Source organism: Mercenaria mercenaria, unplaced genomic scaffold (assembly GCF_021730395.1).
Source record: "Mercenaria mercenaria strain notata unplaced genomic scaffold, MADL_Memer_1 contig_4830, whole genome shotgun sequence".
In the NCBI taxonomy this organism is placed as follows: domain Eukaryota; kingdom Metazoa; phylum Mollusca; class Bivalvia; order Venerida; family Veneridae; genus Mercenaria; species Mercenaria mercenaria.
Window position 1 is genome coordinate 30,097 of NW_026463090.1, and position 15,451 is coordinate 45,547.

Sequence of the window (15,451 nt, forward strand, 5' to 3'; positions counted from 1 at the left end):
GAAGCGTTATAGTTTAACAGAGGAAGGTTTTAAAATTGAAGTTCGGGGATGCAAGCCAGGCTATTTTTTTTCCCAAAACAAAAGGCCTTTGGCCCCCTTTTCCCCCCTTTGGGAAAAAAAAAAACAAACCCCAAAAAACTGAAACGGTTTACTCCCTTTTTTTGGCTACTTTTTTTGCCCTATACCTCAACCCCATGTAATATATAACTGTCAAAGGCATGTCAAATTCACATTCAGTGTTGCCGTTGTTATTTACGCCAGGTAAATCTATGTTTTTCTAACATTTTGAGACACCGTTACTGACTAATCATTTTGCTTAGTTTTTCTATCTTTCATCTTCTTGGCCTTTACAGAACTTTTTTCATTGTTTTATTGTCTATATACTAGATCACAAACCAAATATTCTGCTTTTCCATCGTGCATAAATTGTTCAAAGACAATCTTAAATTTCACACAAGTTTTTGTTTACGTACGGGAGACGCTTCCATTTGAGCGAAAATTGCGCCTATATGACACTGAGGGATAATGCGCTGATGAATATCAACGTTGTCGTCAGAATGCAGCAAAACATTGATCGTTGCCCGAAAATAATTTTGAAATTTTTGAAATTTCTTTTTTTTTTCGAAAAGGACGAAAAATAGGGTCGGCGGGTCTGAGTAACGAAAAATCAAAGAACTCTGGCCTTAGTACAGAGACAGGGGTAGTTGATGAAGAAAATTTGCTCGATCTTGTCAGAATAGGAGGGTCAGAAACATATAAAGAAAATCAATTGTAAAAATCAATCCTCAGTTATCCAAAGACCAAATAACTCAAATAAAATCTCTTGTGAAACAGTATCAAGAAATTTTCACAGAAAGTCTTGGAACTACGAACATAAGGTTGAGCTTACCACCACAAAACCTGTTTATAAGACAGTAGTTTGACACATATACAAGACATTTATTTAATCCAAGGACATAATGCTTTTCTTTAGGAAACCATGAACTTTATCAACTTGAAATATCAAAAGATTTTTTGCATATATTAATCTAATACAATCTTGCTTTGTGGTCAGATAGGGATTATATTGACCTTGACTGATAATTGATAGTCCTTGACTAGAGTGATGGCCTTCACTATAATAAGTCCAGACCATGATAAGTGTAGACCTGATTGTCCTTCACCAGACAGGTGGCTCCAACGTGCTACACTAGAAGTTTGTTGAACAACCCCAGACTAAGTATTATTTAAATATATCTTGAGTGCATGAAAAACGATAAGTGCAATTCTGTAAAAGTAAAATACGTGTTGCAAAATTGAAAAGGAATCAAATTGGAAAGGGTGTTTGAACTCACAGTCAGAAAATTATCAGAAGTATGGTCATATTTCTAATATATTTACTTTAATTAATGAAATTGTCTCTTAGTTGTTCAGTATATAATTACAACATAATAGAATAAAATTTCAAGAAGATTTGATTAATGTTTTAAAAACATATTTTCTGAAATGATAAAGAAGTCTTTCCAAGGCAAGTGAAATGAGTGACAAAAAGAAAAATGGACAATGAAAGAAATAGTGAAAATTGTTGTCCTAAATATACAAGTACCTGCACTTCTTGTATAGTTGTTTAGCTTTGATATATAATTTTATTAGCTCGACTATTCGAAGAATAGTCTAGCTATTCTACTCGCCCTGGCGTCGGGGTCGGCGTCGGCGTCGGCGTCACACCTTGCAGGTTAAGTTTTTGCATGCAAGTGCATACAGCTATCATTTAAAGGCATATAGCTTTGAAACTTATTTATTCTTTTTCTAGGTCAATTACCAACCTCACTGGGTCAAGTTCCATGACTCTAACATGTATTTTGAGCAAATTATGCCCCCTTTTGGACTTAGAAAATTCTGGTTAAAGTTTTATATGCAAGTTACTATCCCCAAAACTAATGCAGATATTGAATTGAAACTTCACGTGTGTCTTCGGGGTTATAAAACTAGTTGATAGCACCAAGTCCCATAACTCTGACCTTCATTTTGGCCAAATTATGCCCCCTTTTGGACTTAGAAAATTCTGGTTAAAGTTTTGCGTGCAAGTACATACAGCTATTACTAAAAGGCATATAGATTTGAAACTTATTTTTCCTTTTTCTAGATCAATTACCTACCTCACTGGGTCAAGTCCCATAACTCTGACATGTATTTTGGGCAAATTATGCCCCCTTTTGGACTTAGAAAATCCTGGTTAAAGTTTTATATGCAAGTTACTATCTCCAAAACTACTACAGATATTAAATTGAAACTTCACATGTGTCTTCGGGGTTATAAAACTAGTTGATAGAATCAAGTCCCATAACTCTGACATGTATTTTGGGCAAATTATGCCCCCTTTTGGACTTAGAAAATCCTGGTTAAAGTTTTACATACAGATATTAAATTGAAACTTCACATGTGTCTTCGGGGTTATAAAACTAGTTGATAGAATCAAGTCCCATAACTCTGACATGTATTTTGGGCAAATTATGCCCCCTTTTGGACTTAGAAAATCCTGGTTAAAGTTTTGCATGCAAGTACATACAGCTATTACCAAAAGGCATATAGCTTTGAAACTTATTTATTCTTTGTCTAGGTCAATTACCAACCTCACTGGGTCAAGTTCCATAACTCTTAACATGTATTTTGAGCAAATTATGCCCCCTTTTGGACTTAGAAAATTCTGGTTAAAGTTTTACATGCAAGTTACTATCCCCAGAACTAATGCAGATATTGAATTGAAACTTAACATGTTTCTTCGGGGTAATAAAACTAGTTGATAGCATCAAGTCCCATAACTCTGATATGCATTTTGGTCAAATTATGTCCCCTTTCGAACTTAAAACTCTTTTGATATTTAACATTTTGGGTAATCTTTTCCTGCTTCTGTGACAATATTTTGAATAGTCGAGCTTGGCTGTCTTACGGACAGCTCTTGTTTATATGGTAGTGGAAAACAATCTTTTTATGCCTCTTAGAATATTTTTGGAAGGGGGAGGGGGAGGGTGGCACTAAGAGTTGCCATTGTCTGTCCAAGTTTGTGTAACTCAATAGTCATCAAATCTCACAGGATTGGCATTTATCGTGTGAAGTTGTGCACATGGCATTTTTATTGGGATTTCATGTAGCCACAGTTACTGCCCATGACTCAAAAATAATTATGCATAAAAACTGCCTAAAAGTTCGTGTTGCATGTATCTCAAATAGCAGATCTAGGATTATGAAAAATTATTCACCTTGTGAAGTTTTGTAAATGGTGGTTTGTCTGAAATTTCACTTAGCTATACCAGAGTTATGGCCCTTGACTTAGTAAAAATTATATGCATATAAGGACATACGAGTTTGTGTCGCACATACATATATCTTAAAACGTATTTGACCTAGGGTCATGAAACATAATAGGAATATTATTCAGCATGTTAAGTTGTGCACCTGGGGTCTTGTTTGGAATTTCTTTGGTCAGACCAGAGCTATGCCACTTGATTTAGTCAAAAATATGCATTATGGGCATACAAGTTTTGATCACAGTTATCTTACAAAGTATTTGACCTAGAGTCATAAAACATTAGAAGATTGTTCTATAGCATATTAAGTTGTGCACCTGGTGTTCTGTTTGGGAGTTATGGTCTTTGACTTAGTGAAAAATACACATAAAGTGCTTTAAAGTTTATATTGCATATGATACTAGTAAGAATATAAGCAAGTTTTGCTATCACCAAGGTACACTCAGTTATTTCGGTTTTGTTGCCTCTTTTGAAATGAAGTATAGGTGGGCCGGTAGTCTCGTGGTAACATGCTTGACTGTCAGTCCAAAGGTCCAGGGTTCGAATCCTGGTCCAGGCACTGGAAATTTCTGAGATGCTCTTGAGTGTCTCCCACCTAACTAGAGGCCTGTACTGGTTCTTCCCAGAAAAGACAGCTCCGCGTGTATCAGTGCTATATACGGGCATGTTAAAGAACCAGACTGTCTATTCGCAAAGAGCTAAGCTAAGTTAGCAGGACACGTCTGTATCTAAAAAGTTCTCTCTGTCTGTTCTGGGGGCTTTATCTCACTCTGTCCCTCTGGTCAGATCGCTCTGTGTCTCTACTAGTAGAGGATGAATTTCACAGCCTGTGTGGCTGCGCTTGCTATATGTAAAGCCCCTTTGAACGTGTTTATAAAGGGCGCTATATAAATCTGATATAATAATAATAATAAAGTGTCATGTGATGTTTGTATTTCAGATGAGGAAACTTTACATGGTCACAGAGACTATAACCAGGTGGTGCTCGATGTTAACAGGTCCTTAAAAAGATTTCCCCCAGGTAAACATACTATTACAAACATTACAGGAATTGACCTTGCACACACAGCCATAACAATCATTTCAAGTGCTCAAGGTCCTTATGTTGTATTTAAATCAGTTCACATGAATTCCGAAAGTATTTAGTATTTATTATCCAAATAATTTGACATCATACCTGCAGAAGTGATATTTGACTGGGGAAACATTTTCAGCTTTGCCTTAGGTTTACACCTGTGTGATTAATGTAATGGCCATACTGTTCATCTGAAAAGTTTCCAGTTCTTTGTATTGACATATATGAAGATAAGGAGCTGATTTTTAGCTCACCTGATCACCTGAGCAATGCTCATTGTGAGCTATTGTGATCACGCTGTGTCTGTCGTGCGTGTGTGTCGGTGCGTCGTCAAAAATTGTGTTTAAAAGACATCTCCAAAACCACTGAATGGATTTTGGTGAAACTTGGCATGGATGGTCCTCTACCAAAGTTGTTCAAACAGTTCCGCTTAGTTATACAAAGGGTCTGCCAGAGCTAAAAATAGAAAAATCTTCAAACAACATCTCGTCTTAAACCGATATGATTCTGAAATAATTTCACAAAAATGGTTCTTATGTCATCATCTACCAAGATTGTTAATCCCCCGCCACAAGTGGTGAGGGGTTATAGGAATGGTCTCCTTCCGTCCGTCCGTCCTTCTTTCCTTCCGTCCTTCCGTAACATTTTGTGTCCGCTCTGTATCTCCTAAACCCCTTGAAGGATTTTCATGAAACTTGGGTCAAATGATCACCACATCAAGACGATGTGCAGAACTCATGAGTCAGTCATGTCGGTTCAAGGTCAAGGTCACAACTCAAGGTCAAAGGTTTGAGCCTTCCATTTCGTTTCCACTTTGTATCTCCTAAACCCCTTGAAGGATAATCATGAAACTTGAATCAAATGATCACCTCATCAAGACGATGTGCAGAACCCATGAGTCAGTCATGTCGGCTCGAGGTCAAGGTCACAACTAAAGGTCAAATGTTTGAGCCTACCATTTCGTGTCCGCTCTGTATCCCTCAAACCTCTTGCAGGATAATTATGAAACTTAGATTAAATGATCACCTCATCAAGACGATATGCAGAACTCATGAGTCAGCCATGCCAGCTCAAGGTCAAGGTCACAACTTAAGGTCAAAGGTTTGAGCCTTCCATTTCGTGTCCGCTCTATATCTCCTAAACCCCTTGAAGGACTTTCATCAAACTTGGGTCAAATGATCACCTCATCAAGAGGATGTGCAGAGCCCATGAGTTAGCCATGCCGGCTCAAGGTCAAGGTCACAACTGAGGGTCAAATGTTTCAGCCTTCTATTTTGTATCCACTCTGTATCTGCTAAACCCCTTGAAGGATTTTCATCAAACTTTGGTCAAATGATCACCTCATCAAGAGCTCATGAGTCAGTCATGTCAACTCAAGGTCAAGGTCACAACTCGAGGTCAAAGGTTTTAGCTCTGTATCTCCTAAACCCCTTGAAGGATTTTCATGAAACTTGAGTCAAATGATCACCTCATCAAGACGTTGTCAGCCATATCAGTTCAAGGTCAAGGTCACAGCTAAAGGTCAAAGGTTAACCCGTTCACTATCCATTACAGTGGCGGGGGATTTAGCTGTCCTTCAGACTGCCTTGTTCAAATTATACCAATTCATCAAAAAACATTGCCGTCAGGGGGAGTGGTCAATATTTAGCTCACCTGAGTGCTCAAAGGTGAGCTTTAGTGATCACCCTGTGTCCGTTGTCCGTCGTCCGTCCGTCTGTCCGTCATCAACAATTCTCTTAACACTCTAGAGGTCACATTTTTGGCCCAATCTTAATGAAACTTAGTTAGAATGTTACCCTCGATAAAATCTTGGATGAGTTCGATATTGGGTCATCAGGGGTCAGAAGCTAGGTCACCAGTTCAAATCAAAGGAAAAGCTTGATAACACTCTATAGGTCACAATTTTGGCCCAATCTTAATGAAACTTGGTCAGAATGTTACCCTAAATAAAATCTTGGACAAATTCGATATGTGGTCAACTGGGGTCAAAAACTAGGTCACCAGATCAAATCTAAGGAAAAGCTTGTTAACATTCTATAGGTCACAATTTTGGCCCAATCTTAATGAAACTTGGTCAGAATGTTACCCTCAATAAAATCTTGGACAGATTCGATATCTGGTCAACTGGGGTCAAAAACTAGGTCACCAGATCAAATCTAAGGAAAAGCTTGTTAACACACTACAGGTCACATTTTTGGCCCAATCTTAATGAAACTTAGTCAGAATGTTACCCTTAATAAAATCTTTAATGAGTTCAATATTGGGTCACCTGGGATCAAAAACTAGGTCACCAGGTCAAGTCAAAGGAAAAACTTTTTAACACTCTAGAGTTTACAATTTTGGCCCAATCTTAATGAAACTTGGTCAGAATGTTATCCTTAATAAAATCTTGGACTAGTTTGTTATTGGTTTGTCTAGGGTCAAAAACTAGGTTACCAGGTCAAATCAAAGGAAAAGCTTGTTAACACTGTAGAGGCCGCATTTATGACTATATCTTCATGAAACTCGGTCAGAATGTTAATATTGATGATCTTAAGGTCCAATTCCAATCTGGGTCCTGTAGGATAAAAAAACTAGGTCACCCGGTCAAATCAAGGAAAAGCTAGTTAACACGGTAGAGGCCACTTTTATGACCATATCTTAATGAAACTTGGTCAGAATGTTAATCTTGATGACCTTTAGGTCAAGTTTAAATCTGGGTCAGCTGGGTCAAAAACTAGGTCACTAGGTAAAATCAAAGGAAAAGCATGTTAACACTCTAGAGGCCACATTTATGACTGTATCTTCATGAAACTTAGTTGTCAGAATGTTAAACTTGATGATCTTTAGGTCAAATTCGAATCTGGGTCATGTTGGATCAAAAACTAGGTCACAGGGTCAAATTAAAGGAAAAGCTTGTTAACACTCTAGAGGCCACATTTATGACTGTATCTTTGTGAAACTTAGTCAGAATGTTAAACTTGATGATCTTTAGGTCAAGTTCGAATCTGGGTCATGTTGTTTCAAAAACTAGGTCAAGGGGTCAAATCAAAGGAAAAGCTAGTTAACACATTTATGACCATATCTTAATAAAACTTGGTCAGAATGTTAATCTTGATGATCTTTAGGTCAATAGGTCAGGTGAGCGATACAGGGCCTTCATGGCCGTCTTGTCCCTCTATGTATATAGTGGAAATTTAAAACATTTTCTTGTGTGAAAACTGCTGGCCCGATTTTAAAATAATTTTACACAAATGGTACTTGTGTGACCTTCTACAAATGCTCTTCAAATTTTTCTGATTTGTCAAAAAACATGGCTGCCAGAGGGTGTAGTCACTTTTCATCAACAATTTCTTCAAACAACATCTCCAAAACCACTGAATGGATTTTGATGAAACTACACAAATGATCTCTGGGTAGCCTTCTTTCAGAGTTGTTCAAATGGTTCCGGTTCATTGAATATATGGGTTCTTTTGGTTAAAAATAGGTTTTCAGCTATCAGACTTTAAAAATCTTTTTCTCTAGAGCTTTGGCATGTGATATAAGGGTTTGACTCTCTACCATACTTGTCCAATTATTGCCCTAAGGTAAAAAAAATGGCCACGCCCTTGTGTGTGACATGTACTTATTATAGGCTTTTATATAAGAAACTTTGACAATCTTCTTCTCTGAACCAATAATAGCTAGAGCCTTGATATTTGGTGTGTGATATCAGAGTTATACTGTCTACTGTAATTGTTAAAATTATTGTCCTAGGTTCAGAAATGTGTGTGACATGTATATAATATAGGCTAACATAGAAGAAACCTAACTCTGTACTTGTACCATAACAATATACTAACACAATTGAAGCCTTGCACACAGGTAAGCGCTTTAGGGTCAGTGACCCTCTTGTTGGTTAAAAGGTGACTGTTATTAGGATCTGCAGATCAAGTTTTACTAAATGGTTCTGTTCAGATGTTCTTGCTATGCATGGGCATATTGAGCTTATTTTGGTGTGTTGGTGCAAACTGAGGATCTAAAAATCAAGTTTTACTTTGTTCTCTATTATTATGTTGCATAATTTTTAACAGAGTTATGGTCCTAGCACTCAATAATTTTTAGCCCCGCCCACTTAGCTCAGTAGGTAAGAGCGTTGGTCTACGGATCGCGGGGTCGCGAGTTCGATCCTCGGGCGGGGCGTATGTTCTCCGTGACTATTTGATAAACGACATTGTGTCTGAAATCATTAGTCCTCCACCTCTGATAATTCATGTGGGGAAGTTGGCAGTTACTTGCGGAGAACAGGTTTGTACTGGTACAGAATCCAGGAACACTGGTTAGGTTAACTGCCCGCCGTTATATGACTGAAATACTGTTGAAAAACGGCGTTAAACCCAAAACAAACAAACAAACAATAATTTTTATCGCTCACTGTTCAGCATCCGTCCACACTTTCCTTTAAACAACATCTCCTCCTAAACCACCATGCCAGTTTTGATGAAACTGGGTGTTCTTTTGATGGTCTTCTTTCAAAATTGTTCAAAGAATTGAATTCCATACAGAACTCTGGTTGCCATGGCAACTGATAGGAAAAACTTTAAAAATCTTCTTGTCCATAACCACAGGTCCTAGGGCTTTTGTATTAGGTATGTAGCATCATCTAGTAGTTCTCTACCAAGGTTGTTCAAATTATCCCTCTAGGGTCAAATATGGCCCCACCCTGGGGGTCACATGGTTTACATAGACTTATATAGGTAAAAGCTTTGAAAATCTTCTTGTCCAAAACCACAGGTCTAGGGCTTTGATATTTGGTATGTAGCATCATCTATTGGTCCTCTACCAAGATTGTTCAAATTATCCCCCTAGGGTCAGATGTGGCCCTGCCCTGGGGGTCACATGGTTTATATAGACTTATATAGAGAAAAACTTTGAAAATCTTCTTGTCCAAAACCTCAGTTCCTAGGGCTTTGATATTTGTTATGTAGCATCATCTAGGGGTCCTCTACCAAGATTATTCAAATTATACCCCTAGGGTCAAATATAGCCCTGCCCTGGGGGTGTCACATGATTTATATAGACTTATATAGTGAAGACTTGGGAAATCTTCTTGTAGAAAACCACATGGCCTAGGGCTTTGATATATGATATGTAGAATCGTGTAGTAGTCCTTTACCGAGATCAAATTATCCCCATGGGGTTAAAACTGGCCCTGCCCCGGGACCACATGGTTCAAATAGACTCGTATAGGGAAAAAACCTTTTAAAAATTCTTGTCTTAAAACGTAAGGCACAGAGCTTAGATATTTAGTATGTGACATGCTCTGGTGGTTCTTTACCAAGATTGTTCAAATCATGACCCTGGGGTCAATATATGCCACACCCAGGGTGTCCCTTGTTGACTTATATAGGAAAAATCTTCTTGTCCAGAACCATAAGGATCAGACCTTAGATATTTGGTATTTAGCATTGTCTAGTGGTCAGCTATCAGGTTTTTTCAAATAATGACCCTTGGGTCAAAATTTACTGTGCACCGGGGTCAACAGTTTTTACATCGGCTTATATAGGTCAAGGTTACCTTTTCAGAACATTTTTAGCTCACCAGAGCCGAAGGCTCAAGATGAGCTATTGTGATCGCTCACCGTCCATCGTCCGTCCGTTAGTCGTCCGCGCACTTTCCTTTAAACAACATCTAAACCACCAAGCCAATTTTGATGAAACTTCACATGGATGAACCTTGGATGGTCTTCTTTAAAAGTTGTTCAAAGAATTGAATTCCATACAGAACTCTGGTTGCCATGGCAACTGATAGGAAAAACTTAAAAAATCTTCTTGTCCAAAACCACAAGGCCTAGGACTTTGATATTTGGTATGTAGCTTCATCTAGTCGGCCTCTACAAAGTTTATACTAGGGGGATAATTTTCCCCCTAGGTTCAAATATGGCCCCACCCCTGGGGTCACATGGTTTATATAGACTTATATAGGGAAAAACTTTGAAAATCTTTTTGTCCAAAACCACAAGGCCTATGGCTTTAATATTTAGTATGTAGCATCATCTAGGGGGCCTCTAATAAGATTGTTCAAATTATCCCCCTAGGATGTAATACGGCCCCGCCCTTGGGGTCACATTGTTTCTATAGACTAATATAGGGAAAAACTTGTTCAAAGAATTGAATTCCATACAGAACCACAAGGCCTAGGGCTTTGTTATTTGGTATGTAGCATCATGTAGTCGGCCTCTACAAAGATTATACAAATTATCCCTCTAGGGTCAAATATGGCCCCACACCGGGGGTTACATGGTTTATATAGACTTATATAGGGAAAATCTTAAAAAATCTTCTTGTCAAAAAGATATTTGGTATGTAGCATCATATACCAGGTAGTGGGCCTCTACCAGGATTGTTCAAATAATCCCCCTAGGGTGAAATACAGCCTCGCCCAGGGGTGTCACATGGTTTATATAGACTTGTATAGGAAAAAACTTTTAAAATCTTCTTTTCTGAAACCACAAGGCCTAGGCTTTTGATATTTGGTATGTAGCATTGCCTTGTGGTTCTCTACCAAGATTGTTCAAATTATTACCCTGGGGTGAAAAGAGGCCCTGCCATGGGGGTCCCTAGTTTTACATAGACATATATAGGAAAAAACTTTAAAAATCTTCTTGTCTGAAATTGCAAGGCATAGGCTTTTGATATTTGGTATGTTGCATTGCCTAGTGGTCCTCTACCAAGATTATTCAAATTATGCCCCGAGTTGAAAAGAGACACTGCCCTGGGGGTCCCAAGTTTTACATAGATTTATATAATGTTCAAGGCCTGTGCTTTTGATATTTTGTATGTATCATTGCCTAGTTTATCTCTAACAAGATTATTCAAATTATTCCCCAGGGGTCACTTGATATATGAGTTATATAGGAAAAATAATTTCAGAAATTATCAGACCATATTTCCTAGACTGTTTAATTATATTTACCAGATGACCCCAAGTGATAAGGTGTCACCTGACTGTGACCTTTACCTACTGACTTACTTTATTGTTTTTAGCTCACCTGAGCACGAAGTGCTCAAAGGTGAGCTTTTGTGATCGCCCTGTGTCTGTCGTCGTCCATCCGTCGTCCGCAGTCAATAATTTGACTGTTAACACTCTAGAGGTCACAATTTTGGCCTAATCTTAATGAAACTTGGTCAGAATGTTACCCTCATAAAAATCTTGGACGAGCTCGATATTGGGTCATCTGTGGTCAAAAACTAGGTCACCAGGTCAAATCAAAGGAAAAGCTTTTTAACACTCTAGAGGTCACAATTTTGGCCCAATCCTAATGAAACTTGGTCAGAATGTTACACTTAATAAAGTCTTGGATGAGTTTGATATTGGGTCATCTGGGGTAAAAAACTAGGTCACCGGGTCAAATCAAAGGAAAAGCTTGTTAACACTCTAGAGGTCACATTTTTGACCCAATCTTAATGAAACTTGGTCAGAATGTTACCCTCAATAAAATCTTGGACAAGTTCGATATTTGGTCATCTGGAATCAAAAACTAGGCCACAAGGTCAAATCAAAGGAACAGCTTGTTAACACTGTAGAGGCCACATTTATGATTGTATCTTCATAAAACTTGGTCAGAATGTTACTCATGATGATCTCAAGGTCCAGTTTGAATCTGGGTCATGTAGTGTTAAAAACTAGGTCACCAGGTCAAATCAAAGGAAAAGCTAGTTAACACTCTAGAGGCCACATTTATGACCTTATCTTAATTAAACTTGGTCAGAATGTTAATCTTGATGATCTATAGGTCGTGCTCAAATCTGGGTCAGGTGGGGTCAAAAACTAGGTCACCGGATCAAATCAAAGGAAAAGCTTGTTAACACTCTAGAGGCCACATTTATGACTGTATCTTCATGAAACTTAGTCAGAATGTTAATCTTGCTGATCTTTAGGCCAAGTTCGAATCTGGGTCATGTGGGTTCAGAAACTAGGTCACCAGTTCAAATCAAAGGAAAAGTTAGTTAACACTTTAGAGGCCACATTTATGACCATATCTTAATGAAACTATCTTGATGATCTTTAGGTCAATAGGTCAGGTGAGCGATACAGGTCCTTCATGGCTCTCTTGTTTAAGATACAGACCTGAAATTTTGATGACATACACAGTTTTGCACACCAATCATAAAACTGAATTTCATTTACCATGAATATGACCTACTGACTTTCTTAATATTTTATCATCAGTTTGACATTTGAAACATGTAGCTCATATTACTGGCAGGTGCATTAGCAATTATGTGTCTGCTCTGTAACTCTTGAACCACTTGAAGGATTTCAAAGAAACTTGACACAAATGTTCACCACACCGAGGCAACGTGCAGAGCGCATGTTTTGGATGTCTCTCTTCAAGGTCAAGGTCGCACTTAGGGGTCAAAGGTCATATCAGTTTGTTTCGTGTCCGCTCTATATCTCTTGAACTGGTTGAAGGATTTCAAAGAAACTTGGCACAAATGTTCACCACACCAAGAAGACATGCAGAGTGCATGGACTTGCTTCAAGGTCAAGGTCACACTTAGGGGTCAAAGGTCATATATGACTGCTTTGTGTATATTGCTCTGCATTGCTTTGCATTGCATTGCATTGCTTCCCTTTTATGTTACTATAAATAGCTTATTTTGAAACTTTTTTGTTATTGGCTGTAGGGACAAACTGAGATCACCTTTCTATGGTACAAGAAGGGTGGTACCTCCAAGTTTTAGGTGTATTTTGACATACCTGTACCTTGTAAGGATTTTTTGTGGACTTTTTCCCTTTCTTGTTCCTGTCCTTTGGGCTTCAACATTCAAGTTCTTTAAATTTTGCTCCCATCCTCTAACGTAACCCTTAGGGCATATATTGCCCTGTTTGGGGGAGCTCTTGTTTACATTAATTTACATCTAATATTGTTTCTTAGATTCCCTGATACCTTCCCTTGTCCTGCAACCCCACCCCCAGTGTGTAGCCTCTCACCCTCTTACTCTTAACTATGCCTCCACACATTTATGTGGGAGGCATATAGCCTTGCTGCTGCTTGGTTGGTTCACCTTTGCCCCTTTTAGGGGCCACCAGAGTTAAAAGTAGGAAACCTTGGAACAACTTCTTCTCATGAACCATTTGATGGATCTTCATCAGACTTGGCCTGTAGCATCATCATAAGGTCCTCTCCCAAATAAACTGTTTTAAGACGGGGGCACTTAGCCTCTTTTAGGGGCCACAAGAGCTAAAAATGGAGATACCTTTAAAGGACTTCTTCTGATTAGAACTGTTTACTCATGAACTGGATCTTCCTTAGTCTTGACCTGTAGCATCATTATATGGTCTTCTTGTTATATTCAGATTAGAGGAATGTGGCCCCATTTAGAGACTGCTAGAGCTGAAAATAAAAATAGCTTTAAACAATTTTTTTTTTATGACACACTTGATAGATTTTCAATAACTTGGTCTGTAGCATCGTTTTGAAGCCTTTCTTGTATGGTCCGTAACTCTGTCATAAATCAAGGGATTTAAATACTCCTTGGTACAAATATTTCTTTTATATTATGACCTGCCATGCACAACACCAAGACCTGTAGCTCAAAGGTCAGGATTACAGGCAGACATCAAAGGTCTATACCATATTTTCCTGCACGGTCTATTATCCATCAAGGGATTTTAGTATTATTTGACAGAAATGTTCCCATATTGAGACAACATATCATGTGCAAAATCCAGACCCTAGCTTTAAGGTCAAGGTCACACTTGGAGGTCAAAGTTCTGTTGTTGTTTTTTGTCCAGTTCATAATCCTGTCATCCGTTAAGAGATTTTAATATTTCTTTGCACAACTGTGATGACTTTGATTTGAGCTATTGTTCAAAGGTCAAGGTCACACTTGGAAGTCAAATGTCAGTTGGATATTTTTAGCTGGACTATACGAAGTATAAGGAGAGCTATCCTACTCGACCTGGCGTCGGCATCTTTCCGCGTCCCCACCTTGGTTAAAGTTTTTTTTACACTTTCTCTTTTTTCTACTTATTTCTGTAATTAACTTGATGGATTTCACTTAGATTTTCAGGTTAAAGTTTTGATACACTTTCACTCTACCTCTGTTATTACTGAATGGATTTGATTTAAACTTGAAGTAGTTGTTCAACATCATCACTCACATCATATGACACAAGGTGTATAACTCTGGCACAAATTTTTCATGAATTATTCCCTTTTTACTTAGAATTTCAGGTTAAAGTTTTGATGCACTTTCACTCTATCTCTGTTATTACTGAATGGATTTGATTCAAACTTAAAGTAGTTGTTCAGCATCATCAGCCACATCATATGACACAAGGTGCATAACTCTGGTACAAATTTTTCATGAATTTTCCCCCCCTTTTACTCAGAATTTTAAGTTAATTTTGATGCATTTTCACTATATCTCAGTTATTATGAAATGCATTTGATTCAAACTTGAAGTAGTTGATCCACATCATCACCCACATCATATGACATAATATGCTTAACTCACCAATATTTAATGAATTATGCCCCCTTTTTGCTTAGAATATACTTATATAGTGTTTTGATACACTCTATCTTTACCTCTTTTATCATCCCCCGACGAAAGTCGGAGGGATATAGTTTTGGCGTTGTCCGTCCATCCGTCTTTCCGTCCATCCGTCCGGAGCCATATCTAGGAAATGGTTAGGAATATTTATTTAAAACTTCATATACACCTTCACCACTTTGAGTTCTTGCGGCCCGTCAAGTTTCAGTCAGATTGCCCAAGTAACACCAGAGTTATGGCCCTTAGTAGTTTCTAGTGTTAACCCTTTCCCACACCGAAACGTTTATCACCGTATCTATCGATTACCAAACAGAAACGTATTGACCCGTGTCTATCGGTTCCCCGATAGAAACGTATTATACCGATTAACGGCCATTTGAACAGAATCGTTTTATCCCGTGTCTCATAATCAATCGCTTTATTTTCGTTCTTTTCCTAAAGAAACAAATTCCGGATGTTTACTAACTCAAAATATGGGATTTCGTCATCATTATTTACGTACAAGATCATGTGGTTACTATTTAAATTTATCGAGTACTTTGCAAAGAAATTTCCTACATGTGCAC